Below are 16,904 nucleotides of genomic sequence, written 5' to 3'. Positions count from 1 at the left end.
ATATATGCCATGAACATATCCATTCCCTCCGAAAGATTCCTTCCACCCATTTATTTTCTTGTGATAAGATACCTAACACTGGGGCGCCTGGGTAGCTCAGTCAGTTAAGCATCTGCCTTCGGCTCAGGTCATGAACCCAGGGTCCTGTGATAGAGCCCCACATCAGGCTCTCTACTTGGTGGAGAACCTGCTTCTCCCTCTCTCCCACTTGTGCTCTCTCTTTCTCTCTCTCACTCTCTCTCTCAAATAAATAAAATCTTAAAAAAAAAATACTTAACATAAAATTTACCAATTTAGCCAATTTTTAAGTATATAATATAGGATTGTTAACTATAGGCACTATATTATACAATAGATCCCTAGAACTTACTCATTTTATGTAACTGAAACTTTGTACCCTTTGACCAATCCCCCCCATCACTCCCCTCCCCTTAGTCACTGGTAACTACCAACTACTCTATGTTTCTATATGTATGTTATTTCAGATTTTTCATGGTAAGTAGATTGAATTTGTTCTTATTTCATTTAGTATACAGGTTCATTGGTGTTATTGTAAATGATAGGATTTCTTTATTTTTTAAGGCTAAATCAAATTATATTGTATGTAACTACCACATTTTCTTTAACCATTCATCCACTGACATTAAGGCTGTTTCCATAACTTGGCTATTATGAATAGTGCTACAATGAACACAGGAGTACTGATATCTCTTTGAGATCCAGATTTCAATTCTTTTAGGTATGTGCCCAGAAGTGGGATTGCTGGGTCATACGGAAGTTAAATTTTTAATTTTTTGAGGAAACTCCATACTGTTTTCCATAGTGGCTGCACCAATTTACATTTCCACAACAGTGTATAAGGGTTCCTTTTATTCTACATCCTTGTCAGTACATTATCTTTTTTTTTTTTAAATATATACGTTAGCAATCCTAACACATGAGGGAGATATCTAACTGTGGATTTGCTTTGCATTACCATGATGATTCGTTGAGCACCACTTCATGTACCTGTTGGCTATCTGTATGTCTTCTTTGGAGAAATGTCTATTCAGGTTCTTTGAGCAAGAAAAACAAAGCTGGAGGCATCATACCTCCTGATTTCAATCTATATATTACAATATATTACAAAGCTAAAATCATCAAAATGGTATTTTATTGGCATTAAGACAGACATAAAGACAAATAGAACACAATAGACAGTTCTTTTTTTTTAAGATTTTATTTATTTATTTGAGAAAGAGTGAGAGTGAGAGAGATCACAGAGGGAGAGGGAAAGGGACAAGCAGACTTATTACTCAGCAGAGAGCCTAATGTGGGGCTCGATCCCAGGACCCTGAGACCATGACCCCAGCAGAAGGCAGACACTTAACTGACTGAGCCTTCTAGGCGCCCAGAACACAATAGAGAGTTCTTAAAAGAAAAAATCCATTCATGTATGTTTAAGTGATCTTCAAAATGGTGCCAAGAACATACAATGGAGAAAGGATAGTCTCTTCAATAGTGGTGTTGGGAAAACTGGATATTCATATGCAAAAAAATGAAAATGGACCCTTTTCTTGCACCATACACATAAATCAACTCAAAATGGATTCAATCTTAAATATCAGTTCTGAAACTGTAAAACTGCCAGAAGAAAATAGGGAGAAAATCTTCTTGACATTGGCCTTGGCAATGATTTCTTAGATATAACACCAAAAGCTTAGGCAACAAAAGCAAAGTAGACAAATGGGATTAAACTGAAAAGCTTTTGCACAGCAAAGGAAACAATCAACAATGTGAAAAGGCAGACTAAGAATGGGAGAAAATAATGGAAAACCATATATTTGATAAAGGGTTATTATCCAAAATATATAAGGATCTCTTACAACTCCATAGCAAAAACAAACAAAAAAATGTAGCTTCTTTACTTCTCTTTGTTACTCAGGCTCTTTAGATTATTTTGCCAGGACCACTAGTAGGTAAATGTAGATATAATTACTCATTATCATTTTCCCTGCCCAATCCTGTTTTTTGATTTCAAGTCCCTGTCTTTGTGCTCAGTAACACTGGGTTGCATTTGGTTCCAGTATACACCATCCTCCTCTTTGAGCCTTGTTGCCGCTTTCTCCTCTGTCTGGCATGCTCACCCTGTGCTTTCCCCTCACCTCTACCACTTTACTAGCTAAATACTGAATCTGTCTTTAATACTTGCAGCAGGAAGGCTTTTCGTTCAGCAAGAAACAACCCTGACTAAACTTCTTCTTAGATTTTGGGTCAGATAAACTTTTATTTGTGTGCGACGGTAGAGAGTTGTGGTCCAGCATAGTGAGGACTTAAGGCTGTTGTTGGTCATTCCAAAACAAAATATATCAATTATTTGCTATGTGAACTTGGGCACACCTCAGTTCTTTCACCTCTAAAAGAGGATGATAATGATAGTAACTACTTCATAGGGTTCTCCTAAGATTAAATAAGTTAATTCATGCAAGGCACCTGGAGCAGTACATAGGACATAGTAAATGCTTAATAAATTTTAATTATTGCTGAGCTCACGTAGTATTCTTTGCAGATAATATTTCTTCTCCATTGTTTTATCATAATCTCTTACAATTGTCTATTAGACTATAAACTGTGTGGAGACAAGGTACTTACCCCATTCTCTCTCTAGCCCCAGCTTCTACCACAGTGCTTGGACCATAAGAGAAACCCATTTTTTTTTTTTTTTTTGTAAATGAATGAAAGGTACATCTTCCACTTATCAACTCCTATAAATTAAGGTGTTTGTATTACATATACTGTCTTTAATTTTAGCTTTGTGGGTCTATGCCTTATATTCTCCATCAGGTTGTTAGCATCTGGAGAGTGGAGCTTATGCTTCTCACATTCCTTATAATCGGCATCTCATAAGACTGTATACTTTAACTCTGGTTTCCTCTAACTAGTATGACTGATCTCTTTAGGAAACCTCATCTAGAATCTATATTTCTTTAGGTCATCCATGTCATGTGTAGGCTTATAGTGGGTAACTTAGCTGGCTATGCCAGCATCCTTTTTACTTGCTTAAGTCATATGGAGGATCAACTTATATGTTCCTACCTAGACTAGTGTTATTTCACTACCTTAATCTATAGGCAGGAAAAAGATGTTATCAGCATAGATACAGTAATAGTTCAAGGTACATTTTATGTCATCTAAGGCATACAACCCTATGAACTTTTTAATGGATTGTGTTAATCACTCACATTAAAATATTTATTTAGATAAATATTGTCATTTTCACAGTGCCCACAACATTAACAATGCCTGCTTAGTGGTTGAAGATAAAAACTTGCCAGTACATTAGCATGGTTATGATTTTTCTTAGCCAATGTTCATTTCCCCTGAAGAGATCTGACTTTTATTTAAGGCACAAAAATAGTATCAACACTAGTTAATAGAGTTAGTTTGTTTATTCATATTTTAAGACCTGAATATTTCTTTTCTTCCCCATACCAATTATGATCCAGGGAAAATTTTAGTGTTGATCAGGGAAGCTAGCTAAGTCTTATAAGTAAGACAGGCATAAAAGTGAGATGATTCTGGGCGCCTGGGTGGCTCAGTTGGTTAAGCAACTGCCTTCGGCTCAGGTCATGATCCTGGAGTCCCGGGATCGAGTCCCACATCGGGCTCCCTGCTCAGCAGGGGGTCTGCTTCTCCCTGTGCCCTCTTCCCTCTCATGCTCTCTGTCTCTCATTCTCTCTCTCTCAAATAAATAAATAAAATCTTTAAAAAAAAAAAAAAAAAAAGTGAGATGATTCTAACAAATACCTCATTTCTCTAGGCCAAATTTATTATACTATACACTTGTCTAGAGCACTTTCAATATGGTTCTGGTTGATGAATATGCATTTATTATCTTATCATAAGCACAATTCTGTAGAATTGAATTAGAAAGACCTGGTCTGGAAGTCACTCATTCAGTGAATTTAAAAGAAGAAAATGTCTCCTAATGAAAAGGAACTGGTAAAAGCACTTATGTTTTCCCAATACAAAAAGTCCAGTATTTGCTATACTATCATACTAAGGTCACTGAAGGAATACAATGTTTAAATGTCAATGTCTGTGGGTTCTATTTTATGCAAACTGGATCTGTGAAGTAACAAAATGTCTACATTAAGATCATGATTAAAATAGATTTACTTTAGAGCGCCTGGGTAGTTCAGTTGGTTAAGAGTCTGCCTTCGGCTCAGGTAATGATCCCAGGGTCCTGGGATGGAGCCCCACATCGGGCTCCCTGCTCAGTGGGGAGCCTGCTTCTCCCTCTCCTCCTTGCTCATGCTCTCTGTCGCTATCTCTGTCTCTCTCAAATAAATAAATAAAAATCTTTAATTAAAAAAATAAAGTAGATTTACTTTATAAAATTGTCACATAATTTTTAGTGGTAAATTATTTCAATTCATTATTTATGTATTGTAGTTACTAATATAGTCCTTGGCACAAAGAATGACACATTGATTGGCAAACCACCTAAGAAACAAAGTCTTTTCTAATAACCATTTTGCATGAGAAACATACCAAGAAATTCCTATTTTCTTAGTAAAAAATGTAGTATCAGTAGTATTCACTTTTGGAAAGAATGAAGAAGAGAAGAAAGTTGGCAATAGTAGATCAAACCCAGTGATGAGAGGAAGGAAAGATGTTACCCAGGCTGTGTCTAGAATGGCAGTTCCATTTGGGTCTTCCCTATTCAGGCCAAGACTTGAGGGGTTACATTTCCTTCATTTCAGGGCAATAGAGGATGATATAAAGAAGGAGATCAGCTGAGTAAAGTGAAGGCATTTCCATAACTTGCAACATACTGCGATCTCATCTGTGTAATTTCTACTTCTGGTAATAAAACTGATAAAAAAAAAAGGTATGTAATGGAGCATGATAAATTATATTTCATAGTTCTTCATGTATTTTAATTTACAGATGTTCTTTTTATAAAATGAAGTAAAACTTTAAATATACTTTCATTAATTGTTAATATATGTACATATATGTATATGTGTAATATAGCACTAAAACTAAAATAAACTGACATAGTCTTTGATCCCTTGAAACACCAGCCTTAGAAAATAATTCAATAATGATGTATTAAAAACCTGTCAGGTCTTTTGTAGAATCTGTATTACACTGACATGAGTAACACAGACAACTGAACAAACACCTAAAGCAAATAAACCACGTGCTAGCTAACATTATGGAAGAGCAGAGGGATGAATATGGATATGCATACTAGAGAGGAGAGGGAAACAAAGAAATATACAAACCCCATCAAGATCAAAGCCTTTAGAACTCACTAGAAGCAAGATTTTATATTCCCCTCTTCTCTGTCAAATAAAAAAGAAAGTAACTGGAAAAAAAAAAGTGACTTGTCCATTGACTGAAGAATTGGTCAGTTTAGAGCAAAGGACTATTCAGACCCTAGGGCTTTTTCCAAATAATTATGGCTAATTTTTTTTAGATTTTATTTATTTATGTGTGTGAGAGAGAGAGTAAGCACGTGCGAGCAGAGTGAGAGGCAGAGGGAGAGGCAGTGTATTTTAAGTAGACTCCAGCTGAGTGCGGAGCTCAAAGCGGGACCTTATCCCATAACGCTGAGATCACGACCTGAGCTGAAACCAAGAGTCAGATGCTCAACTGTTGAGCCATCCAGGTGCCGCAATTATGGCTAATATTTATTGAGGCTTTATGATATGCCAGGCATTGTTGTGTTACCCAAGTTTACCTTCCCAACAACACTAAGGGGTGAATAATAGTATATTTTTAGACCCACAGAAATATCATTTAGCTGCACGGCACTGCTACAGAGTACACACAATATGTACTCACACACACATTAACACATAAAGCCGAGAAGAGGTTAGCAGACAATAGGGTATTTGGATGAATGGATATTCAGTGAACAATGAATATATTTTTACTGACGATGAGGACAGAAGGAGGGATGGAGTAAATGGGGAAGAGAGGTAATATATTAGTTATCTACTGTGTAACCAATGAGCTGAAATGTAGCAGCCTAAAACCAAAACCCTTACCTCAGGAGTCTTTGGTCAGCTAATCTGGACTGGGCTAGACTGACATTGTCTTGGCTTGACCCGTTCCTGCTTGGCTGATTGGTCAATGAAGACCATTTGGGTGTGGCAGTTGATCAGCTATCAGCTCGGGGAAGGAAGTGACTGGGCCATATGTCTGTCATTTTCTAATGTGGTAACTTTGGATGGTCACATGGTGGTGGCAGATTTCAAAGACTGAGACATCTTGAGTTCAGATGGTGGTGGAAACAGATGTTACCTCTTCTTGGGAGGAGCTGCAGAGAATTATGGCCACTTTTGCAATTTTACAGGTGGTGAGAAATAAGAGATGAACTGGAAAGAAATAAGGGGACAGAAAAGTAACAACAAACTGCTAGACATATTTTTACTCCTAAAATCACAGAAATAATTGAAGACAGAATAAAAAGAATCTTCTGGGAGACTACTGACAATTAGATTTTTTTATGATGAATATAAATTTTTTATAAGACCCATTTGAAGCATTTCCTATTTCATTTAAGCTTTGCTTATAAAAGCATGTCACACATGGGAATTAGCTTTGATTTTTAAAAAATGATCTTTATCGTTCTAGGTTATTGACACCTTTTTGCAAAGAAACAACAACAAAAGAGGAGTTGAGCAATTTTTCTAATATACATTAAGAGACAAAGAACAAAATAAATGTGTTAAACACTTACTGCAATTTATCGGAGCAACAGGACATCTTTCAAGAGATGGATTTTTCTCTTTATTTTTTCTATGGCAAGTTTGTGAAATTATAGCAGATTTTATTTGCGCAAAGTTAAACCAACCTAGCTCATGAATTCTTTGGTGTGATTGTTTAGTAGAGAAGGTAAACTTGCCGGGAAAGCAGGTATGAAGAATTTTTATTTTAATTCCTTGAGACTGTGACAGATGTTTGTAAATCTCAACCCAAACATGCTATGGTTTGTTGACATTTAGGTGTTGCCTCCTCTATGCTCTACTCCTTCCCACTTTTTTCCTGATTAGGATCCTGATTTTTATCACTCAGTTCCTTCAAAGGACATCAAAACTGATCCAATGAATACATACATATGACATGATGCCAGGAACACACACACACACAGACCTGCAAATGTTAGCCTGCTGGGTTCTGTGTTTATACTGTATGAGTCATCATCCTGGTTATGGACCACTTGCTCCTGTCTTCAGTTGGTTCTTTAATCCTCCTGGGCTCTCTTATCTTTTTGTCTTCTTGCTTCTACCCATAAACATGTATTATTAAGGTATGCTAGAGGAGTAAAAGAAGACAATCCCTTCCTCTTAAATTAGCCTATGGCTTAGGCATCAAAAATGCAAAATTCAAGAAGCTATACAGAAGTCACAAGTGTTTATTATTTGTCCTTTACCCATGACTTCCATTGCATTTCTATCTCCTACACAAGACTATGAACTTCTGAAAGGACAAAGTCCATGCCTGTTTTGCTTACCACAGTGTCTAGCATATAGAAGATATCATTAAGTCGTGTTTAATTAATTCCAAATTGACTTCATTTATGTCAAAAATATCTCTTGTTACCATGGCTACAAGGTCAACTTGTTACTTTTTTTATCAAGCTGTAACATATTTGCTGTATTAATTACTATTACCATCCAGTTAAACAAAATTGACATTGAATTTTTGATGGTGGCACATTTTATTAACTACATGAGGGAATCAAAAAACATTTTCCATGTATGAGTCTCACTTTAGACTTTTCATCATTATGTAATATTTTTGTCCACTGTTATATCTGGATCTATATTTACATGACCTCATATCTGCATTAGGGGCTGGATTTTATAATTTGTCATAAAAGTGTAGACATTAACTATTTTTCTTTACTTTTTAATTTTTAAATAACGAACACATGGAAATAATTATTTTAAATAACAAAAATGTACATTCCCTCAATTTATCACAAATGAACATCAAAGAATCATAACCCAGGTTAAAAACAGAAAATTGTCAGCAGCCAGAGTGGGCCACTTTTGCTCTCTCTCCCAATCCCTGGTATCTGCCTTGCTTCTAGTAAACCACTACCTCAACACATTATGATCACTTTCTTGCTCTTCTTTGAGTATTAACACCTTCTTATGTATCTGGAAATATATAAATCTAAGATTCATTAGATTTATCCACTTTTTTTTTTATTGTTTTTACTGTTCTTCATACATTCTTACAACGTCTATCCATACTACATCATCTTTCTTAAAACATGTATTTCTAGCATTTTTAAGATATTATGAAGCTGTTTTAAGCTTCCAATAATTCACTGGGAAATCAATGGAAGCCCATGGATTTTTAAGATTTTCTCTTTGACTTTGGTTTCAGCAGTTTTATGTTTTGTGCTTATGCTTAATTAACTAATCTTAATCGTACTGTTCTTCATGGTATTTCTTGAGTTTATAATTTCATATTTTTCTTGTGTTGGAGAATTCGCAAATATTGCTTCTGCTCCATTCTTCCTTCTCATCTAAGGACTCTTACCTTCTTTTTTTTGTTTTTACCCTTAGTAATTTTAGATAGTGTTTTCTGACCTCTCTTCCAGGTCTTTAATTCTCTTTTTTGACTGTGTCTAAACCAGTGAGGTGTTAATTTTAGTTATTGTGCTTATAAATTCTAAAATTCCAATTATTTTAGTCTTCTAATTAATTTCTATGTTTTCTAATTGTATGCCTAAATTCTCAACCTCATTTTTTATTTATTTAAAATTATAAGTACAGATATTTTAAAATCTGCATCTGATTTACTAAAAATTTGGCACTCATGTATCTTTTTATTGTCTGTTTCTACTATTAGCTTTATAATTTCTTATGGGTTTGTGTCCCTGTTTATTTTTTATTGTGTACTGAAAAATGTCTGAAACACTTTTGTGTGTGTGTGAAAATGATTTGAGAACAAGACTAATGACTATCTTCTTCCAGAAAGGAGTTTGTTAGTTTGTTTTGGCCCGACTTCTGTGGACACTAGCAACATAGAATTTCATTCACAGTATCAGGGAATTGAGATGATACAAAGATGGGATGAAATGTCTAGGGGAGCTAGTGTATTCCCAATTTACCCTAACTTCTAAAGTTCGGCTCTTTGGAATCCCTTCCCCAAACACAGAGATTTCAACCAGCTCCCAACCTTATTTGGCTCTGAACTCCAATTATCCCTATAAATATGCTGTGCTCTCAAAATCCTTACTCAGTCTCTTACGCAAATGACCACTAGGAGAAAAGAAGCCATAAATGCAAAGATCACCTACATGAATTTCTGTTTTCTCCCAGATCTTAGATTAGTCATTCTTTATTACTATGTTGCTTTACCAATGCCTTTCAGAAAATTTTATTTTTTTTTAATTTTCACAACAATTTTTGATTGTCTTCAATGGCACAGTGGTCCAGATTTCCATTTTACTATTACCAGAAATCAGACCTATCAATTTTCAAATTATAATGCCATTTCTACTTTAGCACTCATTTCCTAACCTTCCTTCCTTCAAAATAAAAGAAAGAAATGCTACTCTGATAGTTATAAGTTAACCATCTAGAATGAATGTTTTTGGAGGTGCTGGCATGATGCAGTTTTAAGCATTTTGTAGACACAGATGTTGACTGAATGGGTTCATTTTTTCTATTGGTAAAGTTATTTTTCCTTTTATAGATCTTTTCCAATCACAGGATTCTAGAATATAACATTTTCTTCCAAAGCTTCATATTCATTATTCTACTTGTTTTCATCTAGCCTGTCTCTCTCCTCATGGATCCACCTACTTAGGAACTTCTGTCATCCCTCTTCAACTAAACTCAATTCATTCTTGCTCATGGTCTACTTGGAGCCCCGATACCTCAGCATCCTTGCAGTACTCTAATGCACAGTCACAGCTCTGTTCTGTGAGATCTCAGTGCAGTAATTAATTATCTAATGGCATGGTAGTTAAGAACAAAGTTTCTGGTAAAAGCTTCCTTGGCTCCTCCTCTTAGGAGATATGTGAACTTGGGTAAATTACATGTTTAGCTGAACTGTTTCCCTCAAAAAATGTGTTGAATTTCTAACCTCCTATACTTCAGAGTGTGACTTTATTTGGAAATAGGGTCCTTGCAGATGCATTTAGTTAAGATGAGTAAGGTGGACCCTTAATCCAATTATGACTGGTATCCTTATAAAAAGATAGAATCACACAGGGAGAATGGCATATGATGATACAGCAGAGATTGAAGTGATGGATCTGCAAGGCAAGGAGCTGCCAGAATTGATGGCAGCTACAGGAAGCTAGAAAGAAGCCAGGGAAAGATTTCCCCTAAAGGGTTTCAGAGAAAGCATGGCTTTGCTAACACCTTGATTTGGGACTTGTAGACTCTAGAACTGTGGAAAATTAAATCTGTTGTTTTAAACAATCCAGTTTGTGGTACCTTGTTATGGCAGCCTTGGGAAACAAATTCATTATATAACCTCTTTTTGCCTAGTTTTCTCATCTGTAAAACAGAGATAATGATAGCACTTGTCTATATGATAGACTTACCGTGAATGATAACATGTGACAAGCGCTAGAGTGTTGGCTGCCTTTAAAATGTGCTATGCAATTCCCCTGTATAATTATTCTATCAGATAAAATTTCTCCTTGAAGTCAGGATCATGATATGTGTTTTTCATGAATCTTCCAACATGCCTAATCGAGGGCTAAGGATACAATTTAAAAACATAAATATACATTTAGTCATTTTCCCTCTAATTATATTATTATTTCTCAAGTTCAATTTTTTTTTACTTGTACAGTTTTGCAAGTTTTGGGTCTTTATGAACTATATTTCTATATCATAGTTTCTAACTGTAACATTTCCCCCTGTGCTTTGACTGCTTTATATTCCCCTTTATGTTGAACACATTCCCACCACTTCTCACCCTTATGTTTATGTCAAATTCTTCATTATCTTGTGATTCCTAAGCAGATTTGATTATAGAAACAAAAAAAGAAAAGACAGATAAAATGAGCAGTTTTCAGATGGCTGTGGAATTTAAAATGTAAAACTTGAGTTATACCTTTACTTTTGCTACAAACCCGTTAAGTGGCCTCAGACACTTCACATAAGTGTCTTTGTGAAACCCAAATTTCCCTATCTGTACGATGAGGAGACTGGATTAAATACTTTCCAATGTTTTATCAGTTTTAGTTTCTATGATTAATTTATTTTGTGTCCTCTGAGTTCAACCATGACAATGAAGAGCTGGTTCTCACTCATCTGAATGGCTTAGCACATGCAGAAGGCAGTAGGTACCAAACGTAACATTTGTCCATTAACTGATATGGAGAGATGCATTTGACTGTTCATTGAGATAGGTGATGTGCATTATTGTTGCTCTTGAAAAATTTGGCCCTTCCAGTAGAGTTACCTGTGCAAGCACAGTAACAGATGTTTCCAAATACATGCTGCATGCATAACCTCTTGGTGTATCTCAGATTTCAAAGAGCCTATTGTTCTGAAAGGTATTTGCATACATGGTGGAATAATAAAAGGAAGGAAGTACTTTTACACTGTAATGCATCATTTTTTACCTTTCAAATCAAAACACTGTGATATGTATCTTTTGCTTATTTGTAAAATTAATAATGATTTTTTTTGAATCAGGTGAACATTTTAAGCTGTAGTCAAATACTTGGAAGAAGTTAGATGCTCCCTAATTTATTTCCTCATTACCAAGTATTACCTGCTTATTCTTTGGCTTCTATCTCTGGCATTTAGCTAAAAACCCACTCTGAGTTTATCAACTACCAAACCAAAGGTCTTGTTACATTCTCCATCCTGCGACCTCTGCTGCCCTTGAAACTGTAATCTGTTTCTCTCTTGCATCTTTCTCCTCTACTAAGTTTCTTTGCATTTTTTTTCAGATTTTCTTCCTACCCTACCCATAAATGTTTAATCTTTCTTTCTTTTACCTTGTAAAGGAAGATATACCTCAAAATATTTATTTATTTGTTTGTTTATTTCTTTTTTCTATCTTTGATCCCAATCTCACTTGAGCTGCTGGTCTCTGAGTTTCTTCAACTTTCTTTATATGGCTTGGTTTCACTTTCCTCCATCTTTCTGCCCAATGTCCTTTTTTATGGTATCTAGAATTTGTCATTGTTGCCTCAATAATGTAAAAAGGACTCTCAATTTTACAGTTGAGATTAGCTCCTGCAGTTCTAGTAATATAGTCCAACGCTCTATTAGCTACTTTGGTAACCATATAGCCAACATTTGGGTCAGAATTTCTAACTTGACATTTCAAAAATGTGTGTTTTCACCACATTTCCTGCATAACAAAATAAAATTTAATACAAGTTTATTTTATAAGCTTGGTTTTGACTTTCCTTTCCTAACTACATTTTCTTTTTTTTTAAAAGATTTTATTTATTTATTTGACAGAGAGATACAGCGAGAGAGGGAACACAACAGGGGGAGTGGGAGAGGGAGAAGCAGGCTTCCCGCCGAGCAAAGAGCCCGACACGGGGCTCCATCCCAGGACCTTGGGATCATGACCTGAGCAGAAGGCAAACACTTAATGACTGAGCCACCCAGGTGCCCCCTAACTACATTTTCTCAAAAATAATGAAGTATACAACATATCATAACCAAAGGTATGTTGGAAGGATGAGAATGGGCAAATCAAGAAAATTATCAAGTAATTTGCACTCTCTAGGTGATTAGACATTTGAAGAAATTGTCTTACATGCTAGCCTCATCTAATATAATTTTGTACATCAATTATTGTTTTCTGCTAGATAAGCCTGAAGTACTTAATAAAGATTATAAGTTGCTTACTGTATTTTCTTTAATAAGTCAAAGATACATGTAATTCATTTCAAAATATTTTCATCATTTAATTTCAAATAAATTGGGCTCTGCTTTTAACTTTCCATTTGTAACTGTATTTATTGTTCTATGGCTACTTCATCCCTGCCAAAAGCCAGATAAAGAAATAATAGCAGTATTGTGTGGAGTCAAATCCAGCGGTTTTGAGTATTATTGTTGTCCTGTAACTCCCTCAGGGTTAAGTGAGGACAAGGGGGAAATCTTTCTGCAGTTCCCTAGGTGTTTTCAGCGAAGAGCCTTAAAGCATCTGGCACATGGTATTTTGTATTCAGCCAGCTCCTCCTAGTAAAGTGTGTTCCCCAGGAGCAAATTAGGCAATTAGCAGAATCATTAACTATTTCAAGCCAACAAAGTATCACTTAGTGCACCAAAGTAATAACGAGCAAATTAGTAATCATGTTGTCAGTGAGTACTAAAGAAGTAAAGCTGCTCACTTTGGAGAGCCCATTGACTCATTTGTCCAATGAAAGGCCAAGGAAAAAAGGGTTTGCAATGGGATTGACTAGATTCTCTGGAAGTAAAGAACTAACACATTGACAATCACTCACATACTCCAACAATATTATATTAAAAAAATTCAGACTTCAGTTTTTACATCATTATCTTCATTATCATCATATGGTACTTAATCGAAGTACACATATTCAGAGAAAGTGAGGTTCTAACTTATCCAGTACCTATGTAAATAACCAGCTATGCTCATTGTTGACTACATCATGATCACAGGGGTCTACTTATCAATCTATGATCAGAAGTTCTAAGTTTAAGAACAGACTGTGTAAGTTTTAGAGTCATGACACATTTGAGGACATTACAAAAATCTTTGAATTGAACGAACAGGGCTATTTTTAAGATGCTGTAGTACTTGTAAAAAGAATTAGGAAAATATTTGGTATATTACAGAAGTTTAAGAAACATTACTTGAATCTTATATCATCATTTCATATCTGTGATCTACAGTATAAATTAAATACTATTTGCTCTGCTTGCCACATAGTATCATTGAGACAATGAAGGAGAATGAGAGTATGAAAGCACTTTATGCAAATTTAATAATTACACATCTGACTGCTTCTACATGCCACATATACTCTACAGGTCAGTGTATTATTGCTATCAGGAGCTAATTACCTTTATGAAATTTAGCATAATTTCTAGGATATACTAAATTCTCAATAAATGGTGGCTATTATTAGAATGACATAGCACTCTTATTAATAATACTCACATTTTACAGATATTGTTTCTATATTTTCTAGTGCCCAGACTTGGATTGTGATCTAAGAAAATAATGTAAAAATTAATCTGAAGTCACAAATGACTAGTTATCTTTTTCTTTTAAACTGCAATGTATTTTTTTCATTTTATTAAGTACTACTTTTTCAATAATTATTTTGAAAATAACTTCATTTAGGGGCGCCTGGGTAGCTCAATCTGTTAAGCGTCTGCCTTCGGCTCAGGTCATTATCTCGGGGTCCTGGGATTGAGCCCCGCATCAGGCTCTCTGCTCAGCAGAGAGTCTGCTTCTCCCTTTCCCTTTCCCTCTGTGATCTCTCTCGCTCTCGCTTTCTCTCAAATAAATAAAATCTTAAAAAAAAGGAACATCATTTAATCCATTTGTCCTGTGGATTTCTAAGTTATTTGTTATTTTATTCATTGATTGATTGATTGATTGATTGCTATATGGTTTTCTCTTCCCTCAAGTGAAAGAAAGGGAGCTTTTAAAAAGTCACATTTCTGGTTAGACAAAACTAAAAAGAATTGTATTCTTTTTTTTTTTTAAAGATTTTATTTATTTATTTGACAGAGACAGAGACACAGCGAGAGAGGGAACACAAGCAGGGGGAATGGGAGAGGGAGAAGCAGGCTTCCCACGGAGCAGGGAGCCCGATGCGGGGCTCGATCCCAGGACCCTGGGATCATGACCTGAGCCGAATGCAGATGCTTAACGACTGAGCCACCCAGGCGCCCCAAAAGAATTGTATTCTTTTAACAATAATTTGGGACATTTCATCACACTTTGGCTTTGTATAATATGTTGTCTCTTAATGCAGTATAAAACTATTAGGAATAGTCAAAGCACCTTAAATAATATTTGTTTGTGGAATTTGAAAAAGAAGAAGCCATTGAGAAACAGGATATGTCACTTGGATTTGGAAAAACATTAGCATAGCCCTTGGATGCATACAGCTGAATCAACATGCTTTATCTGCTTAGCTATAACTGCATTTAATGGATGGAACCACTTGTTAGTGAAATGCAAAGATCATTTGATACTAAAATATCTAAGGCCTAGTGCACGTAGTATTTCAATTTTTTTTTTTTAAGATTTTATTTATTTGACAGAGAAACACAGTGAGAGAGGGAACACAAGCAGGGGGAGTGGGAGAGGGAGAAGGTCCCCCGCTGAGCAGGGAGCCCGATCAAGGGCTTGATCCCATGACCATATGATCATGACCCCAGCCGAAGGCAGATGCCTAACGACTGAGCCACCCAGGCTCCCCAGTATTTCAATTTTTGTTGAGGCTGGCTGGCCTGCCTGCCTGCCTTTCTTCCTTCCTTCCTTCTTTCCTTGCTTTCTTCCTTTATTTCTCTCAGTAGGCTTCTAGAATGTGAGCAGAAATGGTATAATGGGATACAAACTTTAGTTTTTGTTTTGTTTTGTTTTACTAGAAGAAAAGAGTTTCTTGCAATTTTGAAACTCTTTTGCCTTGTGGAAAGTAACTATTAAAAGTAATTTATTAAAATTTTTAATGCCCTAAAAAAAATTTCCAAAATATATTCCCTACCCTCTTGTAGTTTATAATCTAAATAGACAATGTAGATATAAACATAACTAGATAATTCGTGGAGACAATAGTAATGCATCTTTAAAGTACTACAGACATTAATAGGTATTCCTTACTGTTTTGTTATTATGACGTAAAGAACACCAGAAGAGGAAACTAGGGACTGGTGTTATCTCTGAATCTACTCTGTGCTATCTGACCGTTGTCAAATCCTTAAATCCCTTGAGGCCTCAGATTATTTGTTAACAATGTGTAGTAATTACACCTGTCTTACTTATTGCATAATTACCTTTTATGAGTATCAACTGAGGATGAATGCAAAATAATATAAAAATATGATATGCTATGATAGAGATGCCTGGGTGGCTCAGCAGTTAGGTGCCCAACTCTTGATTTCAGCTCAGGTCATGATCTCAGGGTGGTGAGTTCGAGCCCCATGTGGGGCTCTGTGCTCAGCAGGGAGTCCGCCTGAGATTCTCTCCCTGCCCCTCCCCCTGCTCGAGCGCCCTCTCTCAAATAAATAAAATCTTTAAAAATATATGATATAATATTGAAATGAATAAAATTAGTTATCTGTTTTATCTGTGCTTGCCTGCTTGCTTTTTTTTTTTTTTTTTTTTAGAGAGGGGGTGGGCATAGGGAATGGGAGAGAAAGAATCTTAAGCAGGCTCCAGTAGAAGCCTGATGTAGGGCTTGATGCAAGGTTCGGTCTCACAACCCTGAGATCATGAACTGAGCCAAAATCAAGAGTCAGACACTTAACCTACTGAGCCACCCAGGTGCCTCTTACCTGTGCCTCCTTAATGCAACTACAAGTTCTCTCAAGCTAGAACAACATTTTTGAATTAAAAATCAAAGAAATCTCTCAGAACGCCTATTATTACCTAAGGTACATGTATGTGCTAAGTAAATAATTGCTGAATACAGGTAGTAACACAAGAGCAATGCCAAATGTGCAAATGCCAAAAGCCATTCCAATGAAATATTATAAAAAAAGGAAAAATATATATATGAACCTACCAACTACAAAACAAAACTCAAATTACATAGTGTGATATTCAAGGATCATCCCAAATGCTAAACTCTTTTTCTAATCTCATTTCTTGCCACTTTCCTCCTCTACATACCTAATTCTTAACTGCTTGGATATTTTAGGGTTTCACAGCTTTGTTCATGCTCAACCCACTACATCCTCCATAGGAATGCTTTTACC

Source organism: Phoca vitulina, unplaced genomic scaffold, assembly GCF_004348235.1.
Source record: "Phoca vitulina isolate PV1807 unplaced genomic scaffold, GSC_HSeal_1.0 scaffold12, whole genome shotgun sequence".
Lineage (NCBI taxonomy): Eukaryota > Metazoa > Chordata > Mammalia > Carnivora > Phocidae > Phoca > Phoca vitulina.
This window is presented reverse-complemented; position numbering follows the sequence as displayed.